The following is a 4491-nucleotide window of genomic DNA, read 5'->3' as shown; positions in this document are numbered from 1 at the left end:
AATAGGACTTGTACGAGGAGAATAATCAAATCGCTTATTAAGTTTCCACTTAGTGCTTGATAGCTAATTTTCAAGTATTAAATAAATAATTAACTTTTGAACGCCTGGAAGTTTCATGTAATGTACCTTAAATGCAACTTGAATTTTTGGAGGAATTCAAGTACAACAGGCAATGAAGAACACTTTCTGTCTAGAGCCATCAGCTATTTTGTATTGCATTGAATTGCACCTGATAGACTTAAAGACATTTTTGCTGACTTTATGATATTTGTAATTGCATCGCATCTATGCAGCAGAAATAAGGCAGAGTATTTACAATAAATATGAACATCAGATTAAACCCATTCATAAAACGTGCAACAGAGTTGAACTGGAATATGTAGATTTATGGCAGAGCTCACGAAGTGTAATCTGTTTGAAGAGAGGGATGCCTTCGTAGAAAACTGCCTAAGAGAAACCGGCTCGCATTAACGGTAAAGAGGAAAGCTATGAAAGCTCCCATGCAGCCAACCCGATCATCAGTATCTGAACCCAGGTCGAATAACAATTATAAACACACTAAACAGTTTACTCACTATATTTTAATAGCATATGTGCTTTGAAGATTTGAAACAGGTCCTAGAAATCAAAATTAGGAATTCCTTTACTTTAGATATAGAGCACAAAATATTTTAAAGAAATGAAGAAAATCCAACGAATTATTAAATTATTTTAAAACTCACAATGCAGTCAATTTATATTCTATTATGAAAGTAAACTTTCATATGCACTACACTTTTTACAAAATAAAGGACACTATATTTTTGTTTCCTTTTCTAACCAAATTCGATGTTAGTTTCTTATGACAAGATAGCTTTTCTTATTGTATTTTGCTCCTTTAAACCATTCAAATCTTGTAAAATGTTTAAATACATGATAAAACATAACAGCAGCTTCTAACGCGCTCTACCACCCGTCATTAATGTCTGAATTCACCTTTAATGTATTAAAAGCAAAATCTTGCTTTTTTAACATATTAACTACCGCTACTTGTCAAACAATTACTGCGTAATATCATTTATGTTGCTTAGGTTCAAAACGCCTGTAAACAATAAATCATGCAATTATTTTCTGAGAGCTATTTTATTTTATGCAAAAATTAATTAATTTAATAAAATAAATAAATAAAAGCGATAGGTTAACCTTCGTGAATAATTATCTTGCATCTTAAAAATACACGATGTCAGAATGTAAAGATTAATTTTCTGTAGCTTAGCGGTGATGTTATCCTGATATTACTTTCTAACATTTTTCTTTCTGCTTCAAAACACACAATTTAATCGCTCACCGTTAATAAAATTGTTCCAAGAAGTTTATTAACGCTGAAATGTATCTCCAGGGAGAAACAAGCTCTTAAAATATTAAACATTGGATATAAAAAAAAAAGTTTACTTGTACCATTTCATTTAAACACTTACCATTATAAGGCATACTTAATGGAAATGTAAGTATGTTTTAAATAAAAATATAATACTAAAATATTTATGATGATAGACTTAGTTTCAATAATACTAAACTATAGACATAGATGTCACATTTCTGAATAAAGCGAATGTATATTTCTATTTCGTCTGGATCTGAATATTTTAATTGAAGCGTTTTTCTGCAATTTCTGAAGCTGGAATGCTAACTAGCTAACTAAAATGCAGAGTATTTGAAATCAATTTCATAACTGAAACCCTTGTAATATCCTATCGTAATTAACTTGGAAGTCCTTGACAGCTAGTCCTGGAATATTTAAGTCCTTCGATACTTAAGAACTATGTAGCAACTTATCGCAGAGTTCTAGCCGGTAAAAAGTAAAAAAGGCCAAACAAATGTTAAATTTGTTTATTAAAAAATGTTAAATTTGCAAACAAATGTTCTGCTTCAAAACACACAATTTAATCGCTCACCGTTAATAAAATTGTTCCAAGAAGTTTATTAACGCTGAAATGTATCTCCAGGGAGAAACAAGCTCTTAAAATATTAAACATTGGATATAAAAAAAAAAGTTTACTTGTACCATTTCATTTAAACACTTACCATTATAAGGCATACTTAATGGAAATGTAAGTATGTTTTAAATAAAAATATAATACTAAAATATTTATGATGATAGACTTAGTTTCAATAATACTAAACTATAGACATAGATGTCACATTTCTGAATAAAGCGAATGTATATTTCTATTTCGTCTGGATCTGAATATTTTAATTGAAGCGTTTTTCTGCAATTTCTGAAGCTGGAATGCTAACTAGCTAACTAAAATGCAGAGTATTTGAAATCAATTTCATAACTGAAACCCTTGTAATATCCTATCGTAATTAACTTGGAAGTCCTTGACAGCTAGTCCTGGAATATTTAAGTCCTTCGATACTTAAGAACTATGTAGCAACTTATCGCAGAGTTCTAGCCGGTAAAAAGTAAAAAAGGCCAAACAAATGTTAAATTTATCCTTTATTCCAATTCAAAATAAATGAACAGATGGACCCTTCTTGGTCTTCCGATAAGTCTCCAATTGAGCTTTAACTCAAGACAGCAAATAAGAAACTAAAGTAATACAAATTAAAATGAAATCAGCCGAAGCGGCACAGAATTAGCTAACAAATTTGATCCTTATTCAGAAGTCAAACAACAAAAATCAGCGTTAATTTACAAAACTTTCACAGGCTTCTATAATTAAGACAACAATAACACGCCGAATAAATACTAATTCAGAAGTCAAACAACAAAAATCAGCGTTAATTTACAAAACTTTCACAGAGCTTCTATAATTAAGACAACAATAACACGCCGAATAAATACTAATTCAGAAGTCAAACAACAAAAATCAGCGTTAATTTACAAAACTTTCACAGTTCAAACGCTGATTTTTGTTGTTTGACTTCTGAATTAGTATTTATTCGGCGTGTTATTGTTGTCTTAATTAAATTTGATCCTTATTTAAGATAGCGGGAGGATACTAGCAGGCATGTAATAATACGGCCGAATAGTAGCAAGATTAGACTATTGGCAACAATGTGGCCGGAAAGCAAAAACACCCCAATATTATAGTTATCTCATTTATGCTTGCCTGTATACTAATTATATTTATCTGTTATTTTTGTTACACCAAACCAGATGTTCAATTTAATTCGTGAATTTCAAATTGTATTGGGACTATATTGTAATCTTTCTATCTCCTAGATCATTATTTTTAATAAATAATGGACGCGAGGTGTACGATGGGATTGCACGATGTAGTATAATAGGTAACCTCAAGATCTTTTCGTAAGCTTCAGTTGTTCACTTCCCCAACCTTTCTTTGTAAACTCTTATAAAGCAAGCATTTTTTTTAATAGCTAGTATGGGGAAAACATTACCAGCTGACCCATGATACACCGCTGGTGTCCCCCACACTTTTTACCTGTACCTGTACCTTTCCTAAATCTTGTATGCTGTTCTAGTGAAGTGATCCAGACTTCAGGTCAAATATTTGTTTCTACTGCATTTACGTAAAACGCAAGCCTGTAAACTCATTCTGGCAGGGAAACGAGAAAGTAACAGAAAGGATTGTTCAGAAATAAAAGTAACCATTAGAAAATTAAAATAAACCTCTACAACTTGTTGAGCAAATAGTCGTATATCACGGTTCTAACAACTTTGCAAATGAAAAATAACAAAACATTGAACTTTCGGTTTAAAACGATGGTGGTTATTCTTCTCTATCTTAATCATTCATTCTCGCCTAGTGATGAGTCGGTACTACCGAACCGGGTATTTTGTAACGGGTACTTAGTTGTAACGGGTACTGAAAATCGGTACATCCAAGTACCCGTTACTTCAGTACCGAAATCGGTACTTTTCGGTATTTGTTACTTCTGTACCGAAACGGGTACTTTTCGGTATTCGTTACTTCTGTACCGAAACGGATACTTTTCGGTATTCGTTACTTCTATACCGAAACGGGTACTTTTCGGTATTCGTTACTTCTGTACCGAAACAGGTGCTTTTCGGTATTCGCTACTTTGTAACGAAAATATGCGTCTCTTCTCGGTATTTCGGTATTCGTTACTGGAGGATCGATGAGGATTCAGCTCACTTCGGTTTTGGTACGAGGACAGTAGTATCTGGTTGTATTTGCGAAATGGTGATATGCGCTCCTTGTGTCCATGAATGGCCTGCTCCTCAGACACTTCCGTAGTTGACATGTTTTCTAATATTCAAAATCTTACTCCGTACAGATAAAATCAAACACGTGGTGACGTGGCAGAGTTCCTTCAGTGCGCAAAATCGTTAGCTGCGTATTTCGGTACTCCAAATCGTTACTAGGGTACTTTGGTACTCCAAATCGTTACTAGGGTACTTCGGTACTCCAAATCGTTACTAGGGTACTCCGGTACAGCAAACCGTTACTAGCGTACTCCGGTACACCAAACCGTTACTAGGATACTACGGTACAGCAAACCGTTACTCCGGTTTTCGTTACT

Source organism: Stegodyphus dumicola, chromosome 8, assembly GCF_044657685.1.
Source record: "Stegodyphus dumicola isolate Sdum_Otavi_A_Nest chromosome 8, ASM4465768v1".
In the NCBI taxonomy this organism is placed as follows: domain Eukaryota; kingdom Metazoa; phylum Arthropoda; class Arachnida; order Araneae; family Eresidae; genus Stegodyphus; species Stegodyphus dumicola.
The sequence above is the reverse complement of the archived record's forward strand: the minus strand, read 5'-3'. Positions refer to the sequence as shown.